We start from the raw sequence: 9,562 nt of genomic DNA on the forward strand, positions 1-9,562 counted from the left end.
CTGTTCCTCTGTGACCTGTAGTAGTAGATTTGAGCTGAATGCTCACCCACTCAGGAGCAAGAAGGGAGTGTGTGTATATTTGTGTAGAGATACAGACAGTGGAAAGCTAGAACCTTGTCTTGCAGTTGGATTAAATCAGTTCCCCCTGGCAATCATGTCTACATCACTACGATCCCACTTTAACTACCATGGCTGCATCCTGAGGGATGTCAGGATTTGTAACTTGGTGAACTCTCTGCCAGAGTGTTCTAGTCTGGACTACAGTAGAGGATTCTAAGTACCTCCTGACAAAACTCCAAATCCTAGGGTTCCTTTGGAAAGAGCAATAGCCATTATAGTGGGATCACTCCATTGTGCGGTGGGACTGTGCGGTGTAGATTCATCCTTAGTCTCTCTGGCCAGCTTTGTTGTCAACCTCTGGGTCCAAGTGATGTGGGTCATGTGGGCCGTCCCCCGCATTCAGTGCAGTCTCCTAAGGAAGTGGGTCATTGGGGTCTGGGGTACCCAGCAAGACCCCAGACAGCAGCCAGACAGGAGAAATGCTGCCAGCATTATGGCATCTGATCAAGACCTGTACCACCCTGAACTGCAGTCTTTTTTGTGAACCTCTGGGATTTCTGGTTGCTTCTGGTGGGTCAGGATTGTTTTTAGGTGACCAGGCTAAGAAACCTTCCAGGTTCCTTTTTCTCCCCTTCTGGCCTTTAGTATAGATATACTGAGGGGGCAAATAACTTTTGGGCCTTTTGGTTTTTGGGGGAGAAGTGCCTGTGCTCCTGAGAGCCAAGATGGGCAGGGATGGGGAGACCCTGCCACAGTTTCCTGGTGGCAGCTGCTCTAGTGGGCCACCATGAAAAACACCTTTTTGTTCATCTTTATCTTTTCTTCTCCTTCTCTCTCTCACTGAACAATCATGGTGTAAGGGAGTCAATTGATTCCAGACCGCTGGCTTATTTTGGCCCTGGGCCTTTATCTCTGCCAGCGGAGGAATGTGGCCGGCCGCCTCTGTGTGTGCGAGCCTTGTGCACAAGTGCCTCTCTTATCTCCCTGTCGCTTCTGGAGGGCTGTGCAAAATTGCCTGGCCATATCAGAGTCTGGCCGATAAGAAGGGAGAGGGAGCAGATTTCAGGAAAGTGGGGCAGGCGAGGGTGGGCAGCTATGAAGTGGGGGAGAAATTGAGAGAGAGACAGAGAGAGGGGTTCTTACTGGTTTTGCTCACTCTGGCAACAGCATCTGGGCAGAGCATTTGTCTAAATCCAGACTTCATTCCTAGGAAAGCTCTTGGAAACAGCAGGTTGCTCAGAGAGGCTTGGGTTGGAGTGGTTTTGCTGGAGTTGCAATAGGCAAAATTTAGTCCCCCCCCCCCACTCTTTTGCCCTGGCAACATCCCAGCTCCAGCAGAAGTGAGCCCCTGGCCACTTTTAGCTGCTGCTGCTGCTGCTGCCACCCATGGAGTGGAGGGAGGTATGGCTATTCCCAAGACAAAGTACCCCAGTGCCCTGGGCCTTCCTGTTCCCTGGAAGGGTCTGCTCTTGTGCCCCCCCCCCACCTCTGTGCCTCACAGGGGCCATGCCTGTGCAAGCGCTGCCAGAGAATGACAGGGCTGAAAGAGACCTCCAAGGGGCATCCAGAATAACCCCTTTTCCCTGTGTAAGAACTTCACAGCTAAAGCATCCCTGATAGGTGACCATCTGACCTCTGCTAAAACAAAACCAAACCTCCAAGGTGGGAGATTGCACCAGCTGCAAGGACAGTCTAATGCAAACCCTGACTTGGATTGACATTTGCCAGTCAAAAACCAATGAGAACGCTATAAAGTTGCTCCTTTAAAGCAATACATAAATCAAAGGAACAGAGAGGGTGGGGAAAGATGCTTCTCGGGAAGTTTTTATCCAGAGGTTGGATGGGCTCCCTCTCAGGAATGCTTCAGCGGAAGATGACTAAATGGCCTTTAGTCCTGATTCTGCAAACAGAGGGGAAGACACAGAGAGAAAGAAAACTGCTTTTTGTAGCCTCCGTTGCACTGAACAGGGAAACACCAGGGCAATTAGAGGACAATCTTTCAGAAGAAGGGGTTAAAGGCAGCAGCCCCTTTTTCATCTGCTAGGAACAAGCAAGGGCCCTTCCTGGCTGCCTGTCGTGGCTTCCTGCATAGCGCCAACCCTGCGGGGTACATCTGGGCACCTAGGCCTGGCCTGAGAGGCCTGAGGAGCAGTGCTCTGGTGGGATCGCTCAGCCTGCCTGGCTCCTGTCCATTGCGATGGCCAGAGACGGAGGTTGTTCCACGCTTGGCTCGCCTCGGACGGACGGCAGTGCCAGACTCCCGCTGTCCAGTTCCCAGGGCAACTCTGGGAAAGGGATGAGCCTTTTTAATGAACTCTGTGGCGGTTCTCTCAGGCGCTGCCTGGTCTGTGAACTGGAGGGTGGAAGAGAAACAGCAACTGGGGGACCTTGTTGCTTTGAAGAAAGTTAGGGGGGCCCTCATGGGCACAAAATGGGCACTGGCTTCATCTTGCACTTTGCCAGGAGTCCATTTGGCCAGTGGCACCAAAACCCTTTTGAATACTGAATTAGGACATTGCTTTTCCACCTGTTTTCTCATATTCTATGACTTCATATGTTTTTGGTCTCTTTGAATTATTTTGTCATTGTTTTAGAGTAAATCAATTGATCTTGCATGTTTGCTGCCCTGTGTTCTTACTGTATCTTAGGTTCCAGGATCCCCTCTGAATACCAAAATCTGTGGATGAGCAAGTCCTATTAAATGCAATGGCATAGTCCTCCTGACTAACTTCTGCTGATAGAGACCGCTTTGGGCACTCAGATATTTGGGGGGGGGGGGGACCTCTCTTAGGAATAGGAGAGAGGAGGAAGAGAAGGGGCCCATGGCTGAGTGTTGGGTGGCTATGGGGCACAGCTTTGTCCCCCCAGGCTGCCTCTGTGCTTCTCTGTGGGGAGGGCAGGAAGCTGATGGCTCCTCTTTGCAGGGGCCTCTGGAGTGGGGTGGGATGGGGGGAACATGGCAGGAGCTCAGCCTTTCCAGGAGCCAACTTTGGGGTTTCTGCAAGCCCCGCCACTGCCGCTTCCAACAGAAGCTCCCAGCCTGAGCTCCCTTTCCCCTTCCTCTTGGTTAATGAATAGCAGGCGCTTGGATCTGAGATTGCAAGAAGGGCTGGGAAAGAACCAAGAGATTTGGGAGGGGTTGTGTGGATGTGTGGGTGTGGGTTACAGTATGGCTGTGACAGAGAGAGAGAGGCTGACCCCCGACACTCCTGACGCCCCCTACCTCTCTCCCTGCCCCCCAACAGCCTGGCATGCCTTCCCAGCCCTTCTGCCCCCTTTAGCAGTGTCCCTGCATTACATTTTAGGGCTGTAACACTGACCTGGGTGTTGCAGATTAGCTTTGGGGTCACACATTACTGGTAACTACATCCCTTGTAACTCATTCCCTCCAAGTTGGCTGTGAAGCTCTTTTAGGCACAACCCTCTTTTTTATTTCTTTTCAAATCTTTGGGGGGGGGTGGCAGAGTGACCTTGACTTCACCCCACAACAGAGGAAGGGGAGATACCCCATGCCAGTTTAGCTCCCCACTCCTTGCTTGGTTTGCAAAGCATGGGAGAAGTGGTACATGAGTTGCGGGTAAGCCTTGCAGCAGGCCAACCTGTAGCATTGCATTGTGGAAGAGAAGTTACTTTTTCCTGAGCAGCTGTGTTGACTGAAGGGTCCTGGGAGGGGGCACCCCAAAAGAGTCCCTTGCGCCCCAGCTCTGAATCCCTACACATCCCCATTCCTGTGGGAGGAAGCTTGGGGCTCTTCCTGTGACCAAACCTGGTAGCCAAATGTGGTCTGAAGGAATGGGGGGATATGGGGAGGGGGCAGAAGGGAACCCCCTCCTCCCTCCACCCCCATGGCCCCCCGGACTCTCCGGCCTTCCCTCTCCCCACTGATCCTCTGCAGGGAAGGCCAGCAGAGGCCCCTCTCCCCCAGCTCCTGGATCTGGCTTTGGTTACAGGCATTCCCCCCTTGCAAGGTCACCCCCCTGCTTTGGGGCCGGAGGGGAACCTGGGCAGGGCCTGCCAGCCGGACTTAGTCCCCTAATCCCCAGCCCCAGGGCAAAGGGGGCCCTGAAATCACAGCGCAAGGCTGCCTCGGCTTCTGTTTTCTTATGGTGTTTTCTTATGGTTATTTATTGACGTGGAAAGCAGCTGACAGAGTACAAGAGGGCAGTCCTCTGCCCCACAGGGACCACATGCCTTCAAGTTGCCCCTCGACCTCATTAATTGCATGGGGTTTTCTTAGGCAAGGAATCCTCAGAAGTGGCTTTGCCAATTCTTTCCTGGTATTCATAGGCGGTCTCCCATTCAAGGACTGACCAGGGGTGACCCCCTTAGCTTCCAAGATCCGAGGGGATCTGCTGCCCTTTTAGGATATTTAGGGCAATTCTAAAAATGTGGCCCAAGGGAGGATGAAGAATTAAAAAGAAGGGGTTAATGAAGAGAGGAGGGAGCCACATGTGCATTTCATTGCATTGCATGGATAAACCCTGCCGAATAAAACCATAGAAAAGTGGTGTGAAAGGCCTTGTTTCGTCTTTGTCTGCAGAGCCGAAGGGGAGGAAGAGCTTGGCAACCCTGACACCAGGAGGCAGTTCTGGGCCTTTGTAAGGTGACATTTGCCTTCAGGAATTTAGACTTCCTTTTTCTGAGAACTTTGTATTTTGTTCCTTTTCTTGCAACCTGGGAGGAACAGGATCACAGCGCATAGAGAGAGGGAGGAAAAACTGCCCCGTTCTCTGAAACCTTGTTGTCGTTTTAATTGCCTGGATGAAGAAGCCCCACGGTGCAGTTTCTGAAGGCGGCTGGGTTGTCTTTTGACCCTTGGCTATAGTACTGTACTGAACAATGAGAACTAGAAACACCCTGACCTTCTCCTGGCACCGGGTGAGTCCTTGGCACCCATTGCCACCAGAATGCCTCCTCCTGCTGCAGGAGCAGAGCTGGGGGGTCCTGGTAGCCCAAGGGGGCAACCATTAGCCATGAAAACCCAGGCCTCAAAGTACCTTGTTCTTCCATTGCAATGTGGACGCCACGTCTGGAGTGAGTTGTTGCATTTCTCATTCAAGTACCTGGCTATGATGTTACTTTTTTCTTTGTTGCTGTAAATATCAGAATGGTCCCAAATTCCTCCTTTCTCCTAGTCCTGGCAATGCTTTTAGGAAGGACGATTAAAGATCTTTATGGTTACCTTTGCTTACAAAAATGTCATACTGTTGAAGTGATAGTCATCACCATCTATAATATAAATTGTTTGAACTCAAGATGCCACAGAAATGGCCCTGGGGGCCACATGTGGCCCATTTCCCACCCCTGTCTTGAATAGACACAGACTTATATTGGATATAGACTTATATTGATCTACCACTTCTTGGCCCTTATACACAATAGCACAAGGCAAGCAAAGTCTTTATGGCCTCCATCTTTTAGCAGCCATATAAAGCCATAGGAAGTCAGGACAGTCAGCTGGGGGAAACAGCCACCGGTGCCCTGAAGCAGCTGCTTCATGGTTCTCCCCAACAGCCCCAAAGACCTCTTTCTGGGAATGGGGCTGGACCCTGCCCTTGAGCAGCTTTCCTTCCCCTGCAATTGGCCCTTAATCACCAGCAGCCAGCGATTAGCAAAGAGGCCAGAAGAATTGCTGATAAGGATCTCCAGGGTTTGGTTTGGCTTAAGCTGGAAATTCCAGTTTTGCCTTGGCTCTGCCTGCAATCAAAGGAGGACAATTAGAGGTGAGGAGGCCTGGAGGGGACTTCCTTGCACCCCAACCCTCTTGGGCACATCTGGAATTGGGGGGATGCCATCCTGCCCCCCATGGCCCTTGGGACTGCTACTCAGTTCCTGCTTTGCTGGATGTGAAGACGGGTTAATATGAGGGGAGTGGGTGGGCTGGGCCAGGCCACTCTGGATCGCCAGGGGCTGGATGTATGTCCACCCACAGGAACCGGAGCCCAAGCATCAACCCAACTCCAAAAGGCTCAGCCACCTTGATCCTCACTGGCATTGGCCTCCTCCACACTCAGGGCCTTTTGCCATCCCAGCCCTGGCTGGCTCTGAGGAACGATTTGGGTTTCATGGAGAGGTTTCCGAAATCCTACCCGGTGCTGAGTCAGCCTCCCAGCAGCCGCTGTCTGCTCTTTCGGTGGCTTCTTTCATCATGTGGGTGCATTTGGCAATTTCATGGGAGAGATGTGGACAAGTGGGGAGGGGGCGTCCTCCCCCCCCCCCCAATACTCTTGCCTGGGAGCCTGGCTGGAGGATCCAGAGGAATCCAGAGCAGTTCTGGGAAGGGGATTGTTCTCTAAAGGGACTGCCCTCCCTCTTTGCTGGATTTTTCAGCCTCATGGGGCAAAAGAGTCATATAAGTTGGAAGAGACCACAAAGGCCAACTAGTCCACTCCCCTGCCATGCTGAAGCACCCCTAAAGTTGGCCTTCCAATCTCTGCTTAAAGACCTCCAACAAAGGAGACCCTGCCACCCTCCGGGGCGCCCTGCTCCACTCTCCAGCTCCTCTTACCATCAGTAAGATTTTTGCTAAAGTGTAGGTGGGATCTATTATTATTATTATTATTATTATTATTATTATTATTATTATTATTATTATTATTATTATAAATATTATTATTATTATCTCTTTTCTTGCAATTTGAACCCACTGGTTTGTGTTTCAGTCTCTGGAGCAGCAGCATAAAGGAAGCAGCCGGGCATCTTTGTTTGCATCCCTTCCTTCCTTCCTTCCTTCCTTCCTTCCTTCCTCGGAGGGCTGTTGTTTGCGTGCCACTGAGGCAACCCAGCAGGTCCCAGTGTTTGCCCAGGCCTGGCCAGAGAGTCCAGGAGGGGTGGCTGGTGTCCCCCCTTTCCTCGCCTGGTAACAAGGGCTGCGCTTTCATCTCTCTCTTGCTGCTGCGGTTGGAAAATGCACGTGGCTCAGAAGGAAAATATTTGCTCAGCAGCCGTTTTCGCAGGAATTTGGGACGTTAATTTGAACAATCTGCTGGGAGGACGACAATGGCTCCATTCAAGGGGTCAGTTGGTTCCCTGCGGGGATGTAGCGGCCCTCTTTGGCTGCCCACCTTGGTCCAGGCCCACAGACGAGGAGGGGCCATGGGGCAAGAGAGGCTGAGAGAGAGGAGCCCTCTTAGCTGGCAAGAAAAGCCCCTTCCCTTCTTTTCTCCAGGTGGGCTTATTCCTTTTACATACCTCAAGAAGCAAACTAGAGTCACATAGCATAGGCTATTTTGTGGTAAAGCTGGGAGAGTCTGCAGCAGTTTGCTTTTGCCTGAAGCCTCCTGGGAAGGGCAAGATTCTGCCTCCTCTCCTCTCCTGAGTTAATTGGTTGCAAACTAATTTTGCACTTTGAACCCAGTTTGCAGCAACTGAAGTAAGCTGGAGATGAAGGGGGAAAGTGTGGGGAGGAGGAGAAAGAACTTGGAACATTATAAAAACAGGTGAGAAATCGGGATGGCGGGGAATTAATCCCTGAGTGAGACCAGGGTCTCTGGCTCTGTGAGCTGCAGCCTGTCCATAAAGGCTCCCTCTTCCCTTTTAGTGGCTTAACTTTTTCTATTCATCTTTCTAAATATAGTTTTTGCTCAGCAGCCCCCCCCCCCCCCATACAGCAAGGCAGAACAACAAGCAAACAAGTAGAAAGCTACGCTCTTCCATGCGCCTCCATCTGCAGCCTTGCCATCTTGCAAAACCACCAGCAGGGATGCGAATCTTTGCTTGTTTGCCTCTCGTGCGCATGAACAAGTAATTGAAAACATTCTGTGCCTCTGAGCAAGATCACAAGAATTTTTGTGCATTTTCCAATGGCTTTTCAAACTTTATTTATTTATTTATTTTGCCCCCCCCCCCCCCCCAAAATCATTTGTGCAAAACCCAGCTTCTTGCTCAGAAAACAGTGTATTTTGTTCAAAATACATTGGTTTAGGTGGAAGAGTTTATGTGTGTATCTGAAAAACCTTCCAAGATTTTGCAGAAATGTCTATGGTTTTTGTTTTTTAGAAAGGTCCTGAATTGGGAGGCCTCTCAGGGCAGCTCAGGGCCATCTTCTCCGTGGGGCGTCAGGCGGCCCCTTTTCATCAGGAGCAGGGAAATGTGTGACTAGGGTTCCTTGCCTCCCTAATCCCAAGGCCTGGAGTGAGGCGTGCCCTTGGGGAGCCTTCTTTCATTATCTTTTTGGCAAGTCCTTCCAGAAATGTTCCTTGGAAGTCTTTCTCCACTAACAAGACGCTTTATGAAGGAAACGCTGGCGTTCTCGGAAGGCGTTGCGCTTCCTTGCGCCCTTGTGATTCTGCTGGGATGGCTCCTCTCTTGGCAAGACGCCCCTTGGAGCTGTGAACCAGCTTTGAACTCGAGAGTCCAGATCAAGGGACGTCTTTGGTTGCTCTGTCCCTTAAAATGGTTTTTGACTTACGGTAATCTTTTGAAGGAGGAAAAACAACCAGGTCCCCAATCCATCCTGTGGTGATACCTTTATTCAGGCACAAGATGCGTCGCACTAGATTTTGAGGCTTCCCCATCAGGCAGGGATGGGAAATATATATGTGTCTGTCTGTATGTATGTATGTATAGGGGAAACAAAGAGACAGTATTTGGGTCCCACTGTCTACACTTTGCTTTGGATGGTAAGTCAATAGAGAGCCAGCCTGGTGGTGTAGTTTAAATGCTGGTTAAAATCCCCACTCAGCCATGGAAACCCGCTGGGTCACCTTCCTTTACAACAGATGCCAAGGAGGCTGTGGCAGCACTGAATCGTTGTCTGGATGCAGGTTAGCAAACTGAGGCTTACTCCAGACAAGATGGAAGTGCTGTTGGCCAGTAGGAAATCCATCCTATGATTGGGACCATGGCCTGTGCTGGATGGAGTTGCTTTCCCTCTGAAAGATGGGGTTCATAGTCTGGGGGTGATTTTGGACCTAGTGCTACTCCTAGAAAGCCAGATTGCTGTGATGGCCAGGAAGCCTTTGCCCAGCTTTGGTTGGTGTGCCAGTTGTGCCTTTTTGGGGGGAAGGCAGATCTGGACATAGTGGTTCATACCTTAGCTACCTCTCCATTTGACTACTGTAAAGCCTGCTACATGGGGCATTCAGATCCTTGAAGAGCTCCCTGAATGTGATCCAGATAGGGGGGCCTCCAGCTGCCCCATTCCTGGGATCAGAATCAGCCTTTCAGCCTAAAGGTGGTCATGATTTTCCCAGCACAACCTTAGGGTCTGCTAGCTTGCCCCAAACACATGTGGGTGACCTGGCTAACAAGGCCTGACCTGTTCTGATGCTCTTTTGGAGTCACCAGTTGGCAAGGGCCTTGGCACACATTGCTGGGTCAAGGGCTCTGTCCATGTGCAAAGGAGGACTGTGTGGCAAATGTAGCCAGCTTTGGAAATGGAATGGGCACAATCACCTAGTAGCCCAAAGGGAATTGGGGAGAAAGGCTGAGGAAGGTAAAAAACTGCTGTTGGAAAAAAGTTTGGTTTCAGTCTTCAAAAAAAGCTTTGTGGTCTCCAGTG

The 9,562-nt window shown here is 51.0% G+C and overlaps 1 protein-coding gene across 2 annotated transcripts in view; it reads left to right on the forward strand.

Moving 5' to 3' along the window:
* The window catches only part of LOC121914803 (coronin-7-like), a 57,084-nt gene that overhangs the window by 17,181 nt on the left and 30,341 nt on the right, over nucleotides 1–9,562 (forward strand). The gene's annotated exons all lie outside the window — the stretch shown is intronic.

Source organism: Sceloporus undulatus, chromosome 8 (genome assembly GCF_019175285.1).
Source record: "Sceloporus undulatus isolate JIND9_A2432 ecotype Alabama chromosome 8, SceUnd_v1.1, whole genome shotgun sequence".
Classification (NCBI taxonomy): domain Eukaryota; kingdom Metazoa; phylum Chordata; class Lepidosauria; order Squamata; family Phrynosomatidae; genus Sceloporus; species Sceloporus undulatus.